Consider the following 19,118-nt stretch of genomic DNA (forward strand, 5'->3'; position numbering starts at 1 on the left):
TTTCATGCAATTATAACTACCCAATAATAAAAGTGAGGTTCATGTATAATTTTAATCGGAGGCTGCCTGACTGTCACGAGGAAGCTTCCAAAAGAGGAGATTGAACTATGTGACCTTCCCTAGATTTTATGTGTTAATTTTTCTTTTCTTTTTTTTTCTGTTCTCCCTCTCACTCCCTCCCTTCCTTCCTTCCTTCCTTCCTTCCTTCCTTCCTTCCTTCCTTCCTTCCTTCTTTTCTTTTTTCCATTGAAGGACAATATGTTTTAAATGCAGAGTAAATACCTCAGTCACAGATATACTACCAAATATCTATTTGATCTCAGCAGGTCGTTTATTTTTTCTGGGTCTAAATTTGTCATGTACAATACATGGCCTGGAGTCTCGAAGGTATATTTTAATTCTAATGTTCTCTGACCATACAAATGTAGACATATTGAGTCAACCTCTAACTCTACTCATGGTGAAGAACTTTTGAAACTAGAAAGCATTTAGTCAACCCCCCTATAAATCATACAATTACACCTATTATCTTTCCTACACTATCGTCCTAGTAAATCATTTAAATACGTCTTTTAAATGTTATGTATATAATATGAGAGTCTTGGTTGCCACTCCTAAATGAAAAAAATGTAACTCTCTCAAGCAGAATGTTCAGAGAATGTCCTGCTGAGTTTTCTTCTGACCACAGAGTCTGCATGAACAATTAGCCTTCCTTTAATTAGATTAACTTGTTACCTGAAATTGTCACATTAATGCTGTAATAAAAAATCTCTAGTTGAGATCTGGCTATATCCCTTGTATGTGCACTGTTAATTATGAAAAATAAATGAAATCAGGATCACTTCATAGGGTGCCTTAGTAAGCAACTCTGGTTTATTTATCCAAAATAGTGCTAGTCAAGACTTTTAAACACTTCTTAAAATTAGGTAAAGAAAACTTAGTAGTTTTTTTTCTTTACCAAAACTACCATGTCTGACTTTCTTAATTGATGAGATCCCAAACATTAATTAAAATTCCAGAAGTTTACACTTAATGTGAACTATTTATAGGCATTAGCATTGGTCCATATTAAAACATGATACTGCACAGCATATACTCAAATGTCATCATACATAAGAAACTAAACTGCACTTGCCAAAATAAGCCAAGCAGTTGGCCAGGAAACCCACAATAATATTATGTTCACCCCACATGTTTTTGCATTTCTAAATTCAGATATTTTAGCAGTTTCTGGCTAAGATTAGCTTGATCCAATCATGAAATGTGACAATGACAATATATGAAAGAGATAGTTTATTTAACCAAATTAACTGAGCTTGGTCAATAGTCCCAAGGCAAAAGATTTGAGCCTTTAATTATAGATTAGTATATTCATCACTGACAGTATCTTAGATATCCCATAATGCTCTCATTCATTCATTTATTAATTGTACACGATGTCTAGGCATTTTTTTAGATATTGTGAGAATTACAAAGACGTAAGAAGACAGACACTCCTTTCAAAAAGTTTACAATCTAGACCAGGGGTGGGCAACCTTTTTGTGAGTGCGTGCCAAAACCAGCAAAATCTCTGACTCAAAATTCTTCTGCGTGCCAACCCTAATTTTTTGAGGACATGTTACTCCTACTTGATATTTCTTAAAGTGTACATATGTGAAGAACCTTGAAGAAATAATAAAATTCATTCGAGCAACAAAAACACAGTATATGATGATGAAAAATACATTTTTTAATGTATACATGTTATGTGAAATTATTTATTTACCTAAGATGCACCTACACTGAATTTATCTGAAAAATAAAAAAGTTGATATTAAGAAAAAAATTGTAAATGGAAAATTATAAAAGAGGGGTTCCCGTGCCAGCAAAAGTTACTGGCATGCCATGTTTGGCACGTGTGCCAGGGGTTGCCCACCCCTGATTTAGACACTTAAGGAGGAACTGTCAGGGGCATGGAAGCCTTATGCATTTGCCCTCTAGTGAGATGCCTTGGGTTCTCTGAACTGAAAGTAATCAGGGGTCATTGTAGAACAGTGGGAACTGTTATATTTGACGTTTCACTTGTGTTCAAACCCTGATACTACTACTAGTCGAGTAAATTTGACGAGATATTTGATTTTTCTAGCTCTCAGGTCTCTTATCCTACCATGGAGATCATTAAAGTACAGTGGGGCCTTGACTTACGAGTTTAATTCATCCCGTGATGGAGCTCGTAACTCAAATTACTCGTATGTCAAATAAAAAAGTGAACGAGTGAGACACGTGATGCTGGGCTGATGTTGTGGCGTTCACTGTGACATTCGCTGTGCCAACTAATGGTGGGGTATCTGAAGCTGGCTCGTAACCCAAATTTTAGCTCACAACTCAAAGCAAAAAATCGGCTGAGAGATGGCTTGTATCTCGAAAAACTCGTTAGTTGGGACACTCATAAGTCAAGGCACCACTGTATAGGCCTCAGAGGTTTACTGTGAAGAGTCAATGAGATGTGTGCCATGTGCATTGCACATAATATACATATCAAAAATAAAGGTTAAGTATATTGAGGGGATAAAGGGTACACTACATAAGAACGCTATCTTTTCTTTTGCAAGATAAAAAAGTTCAATGTTTTGTCATATGTTAGAGTTAGATGACTGCATTCATGACTGATGATACAATATTCATGAATGGGAAAAGAGAGTTTCTAATGCAGTGTCTTAAAGCAACACTGCTAAGTGTGCTGATAATCTCAACGGAAGACAAGATACTTTGGGGAAGCCTGGCCATGGTGACTCAGTGGTTGAGCGTTGACCTATGAATCAAGAGGTTTGATTCCTGTTCAGGGCACATGCTCAGGTTGTTAGCTCAATCCCTGATCGTGCAGGAGACAGCCAATCAATGATTCTCTCTCACCACTGATATTTCTATTTCTCTCTCCCTCTCCCTTCCTCTCTGAAATCAATAAAAATACATTTAAAAAAGACATTTGGGGGAATACTGATCAAACAGAATGCACTAAATAAAGTGTGTTAGTAAAAAAATAAAGTGTACTAGGCTTTCCCCAACTGTTTGACAATATGTCTTATGATATTTTTATAGACAACATGTAGAAGACAGGATTAGAAAGAACAAGGTAGATTTGTTAAGTGGCAGAAGAAGACATTGGAATATATAAATATTAATTTGAAAAATACTAGTACTTTTGGACCTGATTCAGAGCATTGCATGTGGTAGGGTGGAAATCAGATGAGATTCAAAAGTCAGAAAGGTTGAATTTGGGATTCTTGTTCTAACTCTCATTAGCTGTGACCTTTGCCTCCTTGACTATCAGGTTCTTCCTCTGTAATGGGAGGACATGAGGATTGCATGTAGAGTCCTTCACTTTATGCTTGGCACATCCTAAGGCAGCGGTTCTCAACCTGTGGGTCGTGACCATCGGAAAACACATATATAATTACATATTGTTTTTGTGATTAATCACTACGCTTTAATTATGTTCAATTTGTAACAATGAAAATACATCCTGCATATCAGATATTTACATTACGATTCATAACAGTAGCAAAATTACAGTTATGAAGTAGCAACGGAAATAATTTTATGGTTGGGGGTCACCACAACATGAGGAACTGTATTAAAGGGTCGTGGCATTGGGAAGGTTGAGAACCACTGTAAGGACTCAATAAATAATATCAATAATAATAGCTGCTAGTTTTACTTTCATTTTTGTGATGAGATGAATATGGTTATATATTCTGTTTCTATTTTTATTCATCTTGGAAATACAAGTAGACAAAAAAAGCATTTCATTTGTATTTTATGGAAGGGTAGTTAGTTATGTTCTTTCTGATCATGAGATACTGTGTTCTGTGATTGAAGTATCTATTCTGTCTCTAGAGGGTGAACTTCTAAAATATATGAACTATTTCTACACTTAAACATGCTTCTATGTGGGCATTTAAGTTCCTGATACTCCAAGTTTCAATGAAAGTAATAATGATAACACCTATATATCCCCTACTATGTGTCAGGGACTGTTCTAAAGCACATTCATATGTCAATGAATTTAGTCTTCACAACAGACATAGGAAGTAGGCAGTATGATGTTCTCCATTTTAAAGAGGAGAAATATCAGATAAACATATTTGAATAATTTGCCTAACAGCTAGTAAGTAGCATAGAATTCAGACAAGTCTAGGTTTAGAATCTATGTAATTTGCCCCTTACAATAGATATAATGTATTTTGAAGAAGCAATGCCATCAGTAGAGGTATATTTGAAATATTTCTATAGGCAGTAGCTCAGAGAGCACTAGAACCTAAAAAGAAAATAGAAGCATTATTTGTATTATTAGTACTATGGAAACAAGTACTTTGGATTCCAAAGAAATAAAAACTGCTTTTTAAATTAACTCTGGAACATAATGTGCTCAGAAAATGGGAACTGATTCTATACAAATTGCCGAACCATAAAGCAGAATGATTAAAATCTTCAGGGAGTATGAGCAAAGACACACAGGAGTTTAGAAGAAGACATCATTTTGACTGGGGGTATCCAAGAAAGCTTTGTGATGCTGAGCTGAATCACAACATATAAAAAAGCAACAATGAGAAGCCAAAGGGGAACCTGCCTGAATGCCTAAAATAACATTACTGCAATCCTGTATCTCTCGTGTTTAATTCTTGACTTCAAAAGCATCCCGGTCTCTGAAGGATTTTGTGTACCATTTCTATACACAGATATGTATTTATTTTTCCTTAGAGTTATAAGAGGCATCAACCCAAAATTGAAGTTCACAGGGAATATGGAAGATGGTATTTTTTTTCCTTTAAGCTGAAGATGCAACATTTTTAGCAGATAAGAGTATTCTAGTATGCTAGGAACTTTTTGTAAACTTTATTTACAAATTGTGTATTTACAACCATCAATAAAAAGTGATTTGAATTTGTTTTATAGTTCTTCATAGGTTTTTACCAGATAATAGTTTAAAATAGTTAGGAAGTAGATCAAATATCTTAGAGAGAAAGCATCAGAGTTACTTATGTCAAAGAATCATCATTTTAAGATTAGAAGCACACTATTAAGCTGCAACAAGCAAGAAAAATACACTTGGTAGGTAATTGCATCAAAAAGTGCTATTATAATAAAATAAAATGTTTATAACAAGGTCATGTAAGGTAAACAAACCTGTCTTAATAGCAAAACATTTCTTGCAAAGTAGTGAGAACTGAATGCATAACATAACTATTACTGTTTAACAGAGATTAAATATTTAAAAATTTGTTAATCTGTTTGAAAATCTGCTTTTTCACTTTATTCCCCCATTACCAATAAATAGCTTCATAGCTTCCAGAAGAACCAAAATAGAGTCTATAGGCAAGACCATCCCTGAGGGCCAACAGTTTCATAGCAGCAGCAGATAAATTCAATCAATGTTTAAATCTACAGACATCTGCTACTCCAGTTCCAAACTTTAACTCATTGTTAGATTTCCCACACATTCATGAATCAGAACTGAAAAATAAATCCCTCATTGACATATCATTTCCTACTTATTCCACTAGTTTGAGTATGTGGTAATTCTATTTTTAAAAGAAAAACTAATCATCCACAGTTAAGAAGAATTCATTCTTAGCATATTTTATGAGGAATACCGGGTGAAAAGAATATATTGTTTGGATATTCTGTCCATCCATCCAACAGTATTTGTTGAGTACCAACTACATACATATCAAGGCACTACATTGAGTGTTAGGACCCAAAGAAAGAAGGGGTTGAGATGTGTTGTAGACTTACCTTATGCTAGCCACTGTAGGTGCTTCCAGACAGTCCCTGGCCTCAGGAAGTTCAAAGCCTGATTAGAAAGAAATAAAAAAATTGTTTTTAAAAGTATTTCAAACCCTAAATGGTCTTCAAGATGTTATATTTCTGCCATCCCCCTTTTTAGGAGGGATTGAGACAGAGAGGGGAAAAAGCAAAAAGGTTAATGAGAAACTGCTAGAAATTTTATGTGATACATGTTTAATTGAAAGAGTAAAATGTCAAATCAACATGGACATTTCTTTTCTTCACATGCTACAAAGCTGTAGATTTTGACTGTTCATTAAAATTTTGAATTCAGGCTTTCTTATTTAACATGAAGTGGCTAAACTGCCTTTTTGCTACATCTATTTCATCAAGTCTACTGAATGTCTTAGTTTGTTGCTTCCTGAAATTACCCAATACATTTCAAATTTCTCACTTTTGGGTCTTTATGGAACTGGATGTTAAGGAAATCACTTAAACATGGGCAGCCAAGCTAAAGCAAATTCTTGTCTCCTACTCTTCCTGGGACTAGCTAGCACAGAAGAATTGTAAATCTTATAAGTACTAATTTTATGTAAAAAAAAACCCACTCATTAATTTTTTAAAAATCTACACCTCTGAAACATATAAAAAGGCGCTATGTCTGAATTCCTCCATAGAATCATTTTATAAGGATTAAAGCTTACCCTAATGATTGTTGTTTTCAGAATTATTTTCTTCTGTCTAGACCAAGACCACTTTTTTTGTCAACTCTTTCCCACATGTTCAATGCATTTCTCTGTCAGTTTCCAGAGAAATTATCATCTCATGTAGAAAGCCTTCCTTATACCTTGTCCCCTCCATACTTCACTTAGATGTAGCTCTTAGATGCTGCAACAACTCTGTGTACTTCCTTATCACATTATCACATTACCTTACCACATATTATCACATTAATTTGTATCACAGAAACTGGCCAGTTATTCACCAAACTATTTCCTTTTACTTCCTGTTACTGAGCTGGACTGTATTTTGTAGATATGTGTATGTATGTGATTGAATTCTTCCCGATGCGATACAGCTAGATACAAATCTTGGCACTAGCAGGCCTCGCTTAAAACCATCTCATACATGCTCCTTCATTTGATGTTCACTATCTATAGGAAGAAACCCTGAGGACCTGGAGGAGAAAAGATCTATAAGGGTAGCAAAAGCCTGGCCCTTCAGCTACAGCTCTTAGGATAATCCCCTTCCCCATCCCCACTAATATTCATACTAGAATGTTAATAACATGGCCATCCATCACCCTGTCCTGATTAGGGATGTCTATTGGCACTGGAGTTGCATGTAAATGAGAATTACATTTCAGTTCTTTATGCCATTAAAAATGTTGGGTATTTGTTATAGCACTTAACCTACCTAAACTGTGATAGTTTGATCTCTTCCATTAGATTGTAAGCGATAGTATCCTCGCAACAACTGGTTTTCTCTTGTTCCAGGTTGTAGCTGAGCCCCTGGCACAGTATATGGCACATAATGACCATGTCTTTTTTTAATAATTTGAATTTTATAGAATGAAATGCATGCAGCATGAGGTTTTCATAGTAAGCACTCTTCTAAATTCTGTATTGGTTTGTGGCAAAATCCAAGGCTTCATCTAGGACAGGCTTCAAAATTCCTTTTGATAAAAACCTTAAAGGCAAGAAACTGATTTTTCTTAGGAGTTCAAAGCAAGTGGAAACATCCCAGCATTTTTGCAAAAACTGTTTTTGTAGACTTCTGTTTGCAGTCTTTGGTAAGATGGTGAGAACATTGTAAAACCTTAGTCAGAAGTAACGGATTTAAAAGTTCCTTGATGCAGTTGCTGTGATTTGAAATGTCCTCTGAACCTCCACTGGGGACTTAACGCCAAGGAGAGAAAATGAAAGGTAATTTTCTTTCCTTTTCGAAACAATAACCAATCACCGAACTCAAGACCTTCTGCTCTTCTCACAGAACAATGAAATAGTTTCTGAAGTTTAGACAAAAGTAGAGACATCCAACAAACAATATCACATTTCAGTCAGCATGCCTCAATGTACTTATTGCAAACATGCCTTTTTCTCCTGTTACTCCTGCAGACAAATCCACAGCATGAAACAGGGCGATCACCTATTTGTTCCAGGTCATTCCAAAAGGTGTCTTCATATATCTCACCTACATGTCTCCTTACTATCATCCATGTGTTGGTTAAATTTAACCCTGTTGGGAAGAGTCTAACTTTCAAACACATACTTCTTTTACCTTGAGCTCTATGTAAGAAAAAAATAGAGGAGGTGGTCATATCTTTTTGCTTCCTCTTTTTTTAAAATTTCTTTATTGATTAAGGTATTACATACGTGTCCTTATCCCTCCATTACCTCCCCAATACCCCCACTCATGCCCTCATCCCCTTGGTGTCTGTGTTCATTGGTTAGGCTTATATGCATGCATACAAGTCCTTTGGTTGATCTCTCCCCATTACCCTTCCCCTCCCCTACCTTCCCTCTGAGATTTGACGGTCTGATCAATGCTTGCTTCTTCTTAATTAAAGGAAGGCTCTTTTGTTGGGCATGTAGATGCCTTTAACCAAAATAAAAATCCTCAAACTTGGTTCCATGACTCAGTTAGGTTATTGCTGAATGAAACCTTTAGGCTATATTTTATGGTTGTAATAAATTTGTATTTCACTCACAATGTTAATATATCTTTTCCTTGGCAAACCACTTGTATCTTTAGTGTCACACAAATGCACAGTGGATCGTTGAAGCCATTTCATAAAATTTTCAAGACATTAAGATAAACTATTTTGCTTCTCAGTCTATCAAAAAGCTATCTTTCCTTTCTGCATACAAACATCAACCTAATGACCTGTTGATCTAGGAGAGGAGACAACAGAAAGTATTTAATACCAACCAGGACTATTTTTAAAAATTTTATCTAAATCATGTTTACTGCTTAGGTCCACTGAGCTTTCTGCTGTGGTCCAAATACAAATTATTAAAAAGTTTAGATTTTGTTTTCTTTTCTGAAGATTAGGAAAAATTAATAATAAATTCCCATAAGCAGGAGAAAATGGAATTTGGGAAATTGATTTAGCCAGGTGAGCACACTCCAGTTCATGGAGCATGCCTGATGTGGGTGAGAGAATGAAACAAGCGATAAGAGGGCTGTTGTAACAGTATGGGCTCTTTCATTTCCATGATTTATTTCAAAGTTTTGAATACTTGTTGTGGCTGAGAAAACTATAAGAGCTAAAGTCAGTAACTTTCAAGAGCAGAACTGTGCATAGTGATGTATAATCTGGCTATGATACATATTATAGTACAGACATACCTAGGAGATATTGCCAATTTGGTTCTAGATCATTGCAATAAAGTAAATGTCACAATAAAGTGAGTCAAATAAATGTTTTAGTTTCCCAGTGAAGATAAAAGTTATTTTTACACTATCACATAGTCTATTAAGTGTGTAATAGCACTATGCCTATAAGAATGTACATACCTTAATTAAAAAATGCTTTATTGCTAAAAAAAATGCTAACCATCATCTGAGTCTTCAGCGAGTCATAATCTTTTTGCTGGTCCTGATGTTGGTGGCTGCTGATTGATCAGGTTGGTGTTCGGTGAAGATTGGGGTGGCTGTGGCATTTCTTAAAATCAGACAACAGTGAAATTTGCCATGTCAATGGACTCTTCCTTTCGTGAATGATGTCTCTGTAGCATGCAGTGCTGTTTGATGGCATTTCACTCCCAGTAGAAGCTTTTTCAAAACCAAAGGCAATTCTCTCAATCCCTGCTGTTGCTTCATCAGTTCAGTTTATGTAATATTCAAAATATTTTCTTGTCATTTCAACAATCTTCATAGCATCTTCACCAGGAATAGATTCCATCTCAAGAAACCACTTTCTTTGCTCATCCGTAAGAAGCAAATCCTCATTTGTTAATATTTCATCATGAGATTGCAGCAATTCAGTCACACCTTCAGGCTCCATTTTTCATTTCAGTTCTCTTGCTATCTCTATCACATCTGTAGCAACTTCCTTCATTGAAGTCTTGAACCCTTCATGAGGGTTGGGATCACCTTCTTCCAAACTCCTGTTAATGCTGATATGTTGACCTCTTCCTGTGAATCATGAATACTTTGAATGGCATCTAAAGTGGTGAATTTTTTCTGGAAGGTTTTCAATTCACTTTGCCCAGATCCATCAGAGGAATCTATTTATGACAGCTTTAGCTTTACAAAATGTATCTCTTAAATAAGACTTGAATGTGGAAATTACTCCTTGGTCCATGGGATGCAGAATGAATGTTGTGTTAGCAGGTAAGAAAACAACATTCATCTCATTGTACATCGCCATCAGAGCTCTTGGGTGGCCAGAGGTATTGTCAATGAGCAGTAATATTTTGAAATGAATCTCTTTTGTCTTCTCTTTTGAGCAGTAGTTCTCAACAGTGGGTAAATATACAGAAAACCATGTTGTAAACAGATGTGTTCTCATTCATACTTTGTTTTTCCATAGAGCAAAGGAAGAGTAGATTCAGCATAATTATTTAAAAAAAAACATTTTTATTGATTTCAGAGAGGAAGGGAAAAGGAGAGAGATAGAAACATCAACGATGAGAGAGACTCATTGATCAGTTGCCTCCTATACTCCCCACACTTGGGATCGAGCCTGCAACCCGGGCATGTGCCCTGACCAGGAATTGAACTGTGACCTTCTGGTTCATAGGTTGAAGCTCAACCACTGAGGCATGCCGGCCAGGCCAGCATAATTCTTAAAGAGCCTTAGGCTTTTCAGAATGGGAAATGAGCATTGCCTTCAACTTAAAGTCACTAGTCCCTAACAAGAGAGCCAGCCTGCCCTTTGAAGATTTAAGTTAAGGGTTCCACTTCTCCTTTCTAGCTATGAAAGTCCTAGATGGTATCTTCTTTCAATATAAGGCCATTTCATCTACATTGACAATCTGTTGTTTAGTGTAGACACTTTCATTAAGTATCTTAGCTAAATCTTCTGAATAATATGCTGCAGCTTCTATACAACAGCTACTTAAAAAAGTGTAAGTAGTCCTTGCACTTTTGTTATGGACACAGACCATAACAAATAACATCAAATATCATCACCATAGTGTGGTGAGGGACTGGGGTGGGGAAATGGGGCAGGCTAGAAGGGGTCAATGGGGGGAAAAAAGAGGGCATATGTAATACTTTTAACACTAAAGATTTAATTTAAAAAGAAAATCCTGATTATCAAAATAGATGTCATTTTAAAACATGTACTACATTAGTACAAGCAACTGTGACCATTCAAAGTAGGTTAATTACATATTTAATAATTACCATATTATTAATAATTACATGTTATTTCATTAGGAGGTTTTCAGTCCCCTTTATTTCAATGCTTTTTTGCATTGGTACTTTAATCATTGTTCTTAAATTTTTATACATTCATGTTTATACTAAACTAGAGGCCTGATGCATGAAGATTCCTGCAAGAATAGGCCTTCCTTCCCCTGGCTGCCAGCACTGCCTTTGCTCCCACCACAGCTGCCTTTCTGCCTTTGCACGCTGCCCAGAGGCCTGGAGCAGCTGGGGCAGGGCAGAACGCCTGCATCATCGCCATGGTGACAACACAAGCATCCTGGCCCAGCCACAGCCATCTTCGTTGTGTCAATTTGCATATTCCCTCCTTATTGGCTGTGGGCACCACCATCTTTGTTGTGAAGCGACGGTCAATTTGCATATTCCGTCTTTATTAGATAGGATAAGCAACACTAGGTAAGTAATCGCCAAGGAAAATATGAAGTTTGAAATACTTAAAAGTACCTATCTTGCAAAATTGTCAAGTCCCTATTTCCCATGTAACCACATATGGAAGAGAGTATGTTTTTATGCTTTGTTTTGGCAGACACACTAGACCCCTAAGTAACATATCATTAATATTTTTCTCTTTTCTATTTTTCTTTCTTTCTCCCCTTTCCCACCTCCCTCCTTCTGTTATTTTTCTAATGTTATACCTTATATAGTGTGTCTGTTTGTTTGTTTAAATAGATTGAGTGGTTTGGAGCTTGTTAGCTACATAACAACATATCCTACTTTAAGCATGCTGCAACTGGTGCAGAAACTTAAGAAAAATATTATACAATGATGAAGGTTACTGGAGTACAAGATTTTCCTAATACAGATGGCAGGATATAAAAACTAGAAAATCATATAAAAACTGGGAAATCCATTGTGCCTCTCATCACTAAAAATATTAGAAGGTTTTTTTAGATTTGTGTGTGTTTCCACATGGTCCTTTTAAAAAAAAATGAACAGGACCTCCAGGAAGCCCAGGTTATTTTCATTTATATATTTTTAAATCAAAGTACAGTGATTTATAGAAAAGTTAATAAAAATGAATACAAAAGCAAATGTCAGGGATTCTTCCACACTGCACAAAATATAGAATATTTCTAGTGCTTTGGAATTCCCATGCTCCCACCCAATCCCATTTCTCTCCTTCATCAATAGTAAACAAACATTATCTTGATTTCTAACCCTATAGTTTTAGAACTGCCTGTATGTTATATAAATACAGGGGTGGGAAAAGGTAAGTTAATAATAATAATAATAATAACAATAAATACAATGATTAATAAATAATAATACAAGAATAACTTCTGTTTCACATATACTCACAACTCTAAACCTACTTTTGCCAAACCCTGTATAATCATGTATTACATTATTTTGTGTCTGGCTTCTTACTTAAGAATATACTTATTGGCTTTATTAATGCTGCAGTTTGTAAAATATTTTCTAAATATACCACACTTTATATATCCATCCTATTTCTGATGGACATTGGGTCATATCCAGTTTAGAACAATTACAATTAAGGCTGCAATAAACATCCTTGTAGATATTTTTTGGTACACATGTTGTATATAATGAGATGTGAAATTGTTGGATCATCTGGTACACATATGTTTAACTTCAGTAGATAAAGTCAAACTGTTTCCCAAATTGGTTGTAGCAATTATACTCCCCTGAAATATATAAGCATTCCTGTTCTATCACACCTTTGCCAACACTTGGTAGAAATATTTGTTTTGAAAGTCTAGGTTAGACCAGTGAAACAGGAGATTGGGACTGAAGGTTTGATGTGGAAAAGGGAAGAATCCTGAGGCAGGACTCAGTTGACTGGTAGAAGAATGAAGGTGGTGCTGTGAGTGGTGATGAATTGAATATTACTGCTGAAGATTATCCCTGAAAGTAGGAATATCCATGAAGATTGAGGAGTCTAATAAAGAGCATGGCATTCAGTAAAATTAGGAGGCTGAAAATCAACCTGGCAATCGTTTTAGTGCAAAAGAAATTTTGTGTGTGTGCTGCAGTGGAGTGGTGGGGAGGGAGACTATTGGAGTCTTTTAATAAGCAAATCAACAAAACGAACATCTATATATATAAAAGCCTAAGTGACCATTACGACCCGTTGACCGAACAACTGGTTGACCGGTTGCTATGATGACACACTGACCACCAGGGGGCAGATGTTCAATACAGCCAACCTCCTGTGGTCCTTCTTCCTGGCTGGCCCTGATAGGGACTGGGCGAGACAGCCCCAATTGGCCTGATCACCAGCCAGGTCAAGGAACCCCACCTGTGCATGGATTCATGCACTGGGCCACTAGTATAGAATATAAAATAGTGTCTCACATATGAAAATTATTACAAATATCTAGGTTGGTAGATTAAAGCTAAAACATGTCACAAGAGTAGATGTTTGCCCTGAAGAACTACTTCATTACAGTCTATTCTAAACTATGTCTTAATTCTTCTTTTTTTGTGATCAATTTGAACATGTTGTATATATCTCAGAAGAGATGGAAATACGATTCCACTATTTTCAAATAGGAAAATTTCCCATGGGTGTTTACTGAACTTTTTTAGTAAGTGAAAGCATTATAAGGTAATTAGTTGATAATTATCCCATAGAAGGTGATTTTGAAAAAAATATCCTCTAGAGCCAGAAATAATCACAGCACTTTATAGTTGGAAGACATCTTAGACAACATCTAATTAAACCTTCTCATTTTACAGATGAGGAAGTCTTGGTGCACAGTTGCCCAGTTACTTAATTAGGTAAGGCAGTAGTTAACCATAGATGCAGAAGAATCAGGTCTTTAACCGAGAAGATAATCATCATACATTCATCTTACTAAAAAAATTGAAAAATATATCTTGACTTTCTTACCTGGCCTATTTCTATACATGTATCAGAACTCATCAGAGTTCATCTACACCAAGATGTCCTTTCTGGTCTTCTCTCTCTCTCTCTCTCTCTCTCTCTCTCTCTCTTTATTTTTTATTGATTTCAGAAGAGGAAGGGAGAGGGAAAGAGAGATAGAAACATCAATGATGAGAGAGAATTATTGATTGGCTGCCTCCTGCACCCCTCACACTGGGAATAGAGCCTGCAAGCCTGTATGTGCCCTGACTGGGAATCAAATCGTGACCTCCTGGTTCATAGGTTGATGCTCAACAACTGAGTCACACCAGCTGGGCTGGTCTCCTCTCCAAGTCTGTGTTAGATGCCTCTAGAATATCTTAAGCAACATTTTATAATAATTTCTACTTTTAAATTATCTATATATTTATCACTTTGCCCACCATATTGAGAAACCAGAACAGGAGGAGGAACTGCTTTGTTCTCTGCTCTTAGTCCTTAGAATTTTGCATAAGCCTCATATATAACAGTATTTGGTAAATATTTGTGGAATGAGTTAAATATCAAAAGTTGGTTTATAATCATTTTGGCATGTACTTTAGATGGGTAAAGCTGAATTATATAACTTTACCCATTTTGTTAGTGTTTTGGGCTGTTCATTGATATTTCTGGTCCTGTTCTTTTCAGGCACATGGTAGAAATGTACTTCCTTGCTCCTTTAAAATTAGTGTGGCCCTGCTGTTTGAGCCGCAGTAACACATGTCACTGTCGTGTAGAAGATTTTAACAGCCAGTCATCAATTCACTCTTCCCTCCATCCAGCCCCATGATCTTGGAGACTTCCTGAGTGATGACAACGTAAGAAGAATCCTTAGCCAGTTCATGATGGACATGCAGTATGACTGAGGAACAAAAGTATGTTGTTTTGCATCACCAAGTTTTAGAGTTGTTATGGCAACAACATAACCTAGCATGTCCTGCCTTAATGCAATGGAACGAGACTTTGGGGACCAGATGGGGAAGGGACTTGCACCATTTGGGTGCAAAGGGTGAACTATGGTAGACAGCTTCTGAAGTGGATCTCAAAGATCCCTGTCAGCTGGCATGCATGTACTGTGTAATTCCCTCTCCTTGAATGAGGCTTAGACCTAGTGACTTGCTTCTAATAAAAAGGATGCTGAAAAAGTGATGAGAGGTTGCTTATGAAATTAGATTTTTAAAAGCTTGTGGCGACCTAGCTGGTTTGGTTCAGTGCATAGAGCATTGGCCTGCAGACTGAAGGGTCCCGGGTTTGATTCTGGCCAAGGCCACATGCTGGGTGGGGGCTTGACCCCCCAGTAGGGGTCGTGCAGAAGGCGGCTGATCGATGGTTCTCTATTATCATTGATGTTTCTATCTCTCTCTCCTTCTCTCTTCCTCTCTGAAATCAATAAAAACATATTTAAAATAAATAAATGAATAAATAAATAAATAAATAAATAAATAGCTAGCTAGCTTGTGGCTTCCTTTTTGCTCATCCTGTCTCACTCATTCTTTCTTAGAGCACTTGGTCTAGGGAAAGTGAACAGCCATGCAGTAAGCAGACCTATGGAAAGACCTATGTGGCAAGGGATTAATGTCTCTGGCTTATGTAAGAGAGTCCCTGAGGCTTGTCAGTGAATGAGCTTGAAAGTGGATCTTCTGAGCCCTGCCAAAGCCATGTTGGTACATTTGGAAGTGCATCCTCTTCCATTTAGGCCTTGAAATAACCCCAGTCCCGGCTGACAACTTGATTTCAGTCTTGTGAGAGAGTCTGTGCAAGAGGCACATAGCTACACCACCTTGATTCATAACCCATGGGGACTATGAGATAATAAAAATCAGTTGTTTCAGGCTGCTATGTTTTGTGATAATTTGTTACAGAGCAATAGATAATGAACATGTTTTGTATTTCCCTATATAAGTATAATGTAGCGATAGGGCAAACACATTTCACATTGTGCTAGAAATGCCTGATGATAACCGTATCTGAAGTTGAAGGCAATAGATTAGTTTCTTCTTTATTGCAGCACTGCTACTAGTATATGGTTGTACCTTATTAATGGATATATGAACCCAAAGTCATATTAGAATCAAATTCATACTTTAGTTGTTTGAATCAATTTATTACGTCAAAGATATATAGATGTGGGTAAGGGTTTCTAAATGTAAATAAGGCTTAATTAAACATATAATAGTGGTCAGTATTTAGGATCCTAGGAAGTTAGGTATTTCGAATCTCTGATTTTTATAGATAAGAGAAAACTTGATTTGTACAATAAGGAGAAACATGGGTTATACTAGACCATTTTTATGTTGCTCCAATATAAGCTGACTTCTACTTAAATAGCTAACCCAATTCTTGTACTGCTTCTGGAAAAAAACAACTTATCGAAATGTGATCAAAGGAATGCAGGGACCAGGTAAGACAAGGACTTGCAGGCTATTTTGAATCATCTGAATCTAAAAATGAGGGCATGACACCTGTTCTTTTCCAATAGCCGTTCAATATCAGGAATCCAGGACAATGTCTGTTCAGTAAACCGGAGAGTTAATGTTAAATACTATGTAGTGAAGATGAACAAAAAAAAGCTGCAAGAAAAAAATTAAAAAGTATTTGGAAGAAAGCAAGAGCGCAGTTCTCACGTGCAAAAATAAACCCATATGCTGAAAAAATTGTAGAACAACCTTAGGGTAATACAGTAAAGCTTGAGACCCACAAGGACACTGCTTAGGTATTAGCCTAACAAGAAACTTGAAAGACAGATACACAAGTTATGAAAAGGTTTTACATAGGTGAGTGAATACAATTGCTCTCACATGTTTAAAGTCTACCCTGTTGGAATCTCACCAGGAAATCGCGATGTTTTCTGTGGGAGCAACAATTCATAATTTCCCTTTATTCCTGTTTGTTACTGCAGAAGACTCAGTCTCAGGGGGCCTTAATTAAGAGGATGAGACAAGGAATCAAACAAATAGGGAGACTGTTAAATGTCTGCCTGAAACCAGGGCTGCACCACTTAATGCAAAAGACTCTTCAAAACCAATAATGAAACAATCATCCTTTGGCAAGACTGATAAGAACATGAAGGCTAGATGTCGATTTGGGGAAACTAATTTACACTGGGGGAGGGAGGAAGGGAGAGAAGAACGACTACAGAAAATCAACTGTTAATAAATATCGGAGGCTGCAGAGAAGTCACAGATAAGCGGCATGAGTTCCTCCCGCTGAGACATGGCAGTCATTTCTCTGAGAAGAGAAGCTGATAAGGCCCCTCCTCTCCAACAGGCAATCATTTCGCATTTTATATTATTTGAAAAGAGCTTGATTATTTTTTTTGAATGAAACTATATTGACGCACATTTACCTGTGCGTCACACATTACAGAATGTTCTATTCCTCTCTCCCGCCTGTCTATTTAAAGGCATGTGACCTGACTATGAAATTCCATAGACAAATCTTTCATTAGATGTAAATAAATGATCAAGAATGACCAGCTCGTTTTTAATATTTTTTTGTGTTTGTGTGTGCATGCCAAATTATGCTAAATTAAAATCCACAGCCTGATAAATATGACTGATATTTGCAGTAACGGATTAAGATAATGAATATTGCTTTATTCAAGGTCAGATACAATCTTTAAAAATCATATCCGCAGGGAAAATCCACACCTGGAAATAATAATTATGTTATTTGAAGTCTCGTTTAAAAGGAGAACAACATAACATATAATTTCTTCTGTTTTTGGAAACTTGCATAGATATTTAAATATCGCTCTATCAAGTAGGGACAGATAAGAGGAATGTGGAAAGACAAACAAGCAGTGACCAGCTCATCAATTGACTTATATGGGTTTGATTTCACCTATAGAAGTAAGGGCCTAGGCGCCAGAGCCATAGTGAGACAGTGGTTCTAAAAGCATTTGCACTGTGTTTCCCAATAGCATGGATATATTGCATAGTATTAAAGGGGGTGGGGAATAAAAAGTTTCAGTGGGCATCTAAAGACTTGGGTCATAGTTTGGAGTATGGTCCATTGGACTGGAAGGTGGGAGGACAAGAGTCAAGCCCATGTTTGGCCATTTTCTAGTCATATAGTCTTGGGCAGGGGTCCTCACACTTTTTAAACAGGGGGCCAGTTCACTGTCCCTCAGACCATTGGAGGGCTAGACTATAGTTTAAAAAAAAACTATGAACAAATTCCTATGCACATTGCACATATCTTATTTTGAAGTAAAAAAACAAAATGGGAACAAATACAATATTTGTATTTGCATGTGGCCCGCGGGCCGTAGTTTGAGGACCCCTGGTCTTGGGTGAGGACTTAATATACCTGAACTTCCATGTTCTCATATGCAAACTAAAATAATAATCCACCTTTAAGAACATATATGTGAAAATTGTTGTAAAGCTCACATGCAATTGAAAAGCTGAATAATTGCTATTACTTTATTACATTTTAAGATTTCTTCCTACTTTATGGGACACAGTAAGATTATCCTATATAATAAAGAGGTAATATGCAAATTAACCCTCATGCCCTCACAAGATGGCTGCCTACCACCAGGTTGGCAGGGGGGTTAGTGAGGGACAACCAAATGACTGAACAGTAGGCTGTGTGGGGTGACCAGGCCAGCAGGGGGGTTAGTGAGGGACAACCAAACGACTGAACAGTAGGCTGTGTGGGGTGACCAGGCCAGCAGGGGGGGAAGTTAGGGGCAACCAGGCGGCAGAGGGGGACAGTTGGAGGCAACCAGGCTGTCGGGGGGGGGGGGGGCACTAGGGGTGACCAGGCAGACAGGTAGGCAGGTGAGCAATTAGGAGCCAGCAGTCGAGGATTGTGAGATGGATGTCCGACTGCCAGTTTAGGCCTGATCCCTAGGATAGGGCCTAAACTGGCAGTCGAACATCCCCCAAGGGGGGCCCGGATTGGAGAGGGTGCAGGTTGGGCTGAGGCGCCCCCACCCCGCCTCATGCACGAATTTTGTGCACAGGGCCTCTAGTATTAAATAGTCATAACCCTGATCAAGTGTGAACTTTTGATTCCATCCATCAATTCATCAACCACCCATTTCACTGATCCTTCCATATTTATTAAGCACCATTGT

General features: G+C 37.1%; 1 protein-coding gene across 25 annotated transcripts in view; it reads right to left on the bottom strand.

Moving 5' to 3' along the window:
* The window catches only part of PTPRD (protein tyrosine phosphatase receptor type D), a 2,083,672-nt gene that overhangs the window by 814,736 nt on the left and 1,249,818 nt on the right, over positions 1–19,118 (bottom strand). For all 25 annotated transcript variants that reach the window (XM_070431651.1, XM_070431673.1, XM_070431672.1 and 22 more), the window contains one exon: positions 5,776–5,833. The gene's annotated coding sequence lies outside the window, so the exon portion shown is untranslated. The remainder of the gene's footprint in view (positions 1–5,775; positions 5,834–19,118) is intronic.

The sequence above is a fragment of the Myotis yumanensis genome, unplaced genomic scaffold (genome assembly GCF_028538775.1).
Source record: "Myotis yumanensis isolate MYYU_CA2020_CCGP unplaced genomic scaffold, mMyoYum1.0.hap1 SCAF_12, whole genome shotgun sequence".
Taxonomy (NCBI): Eukaryota; Metazoa; Chordata; class Mammalia; order Chiroptera; family Vespertilionidae; genus Myotis; species Myotis yumanensis.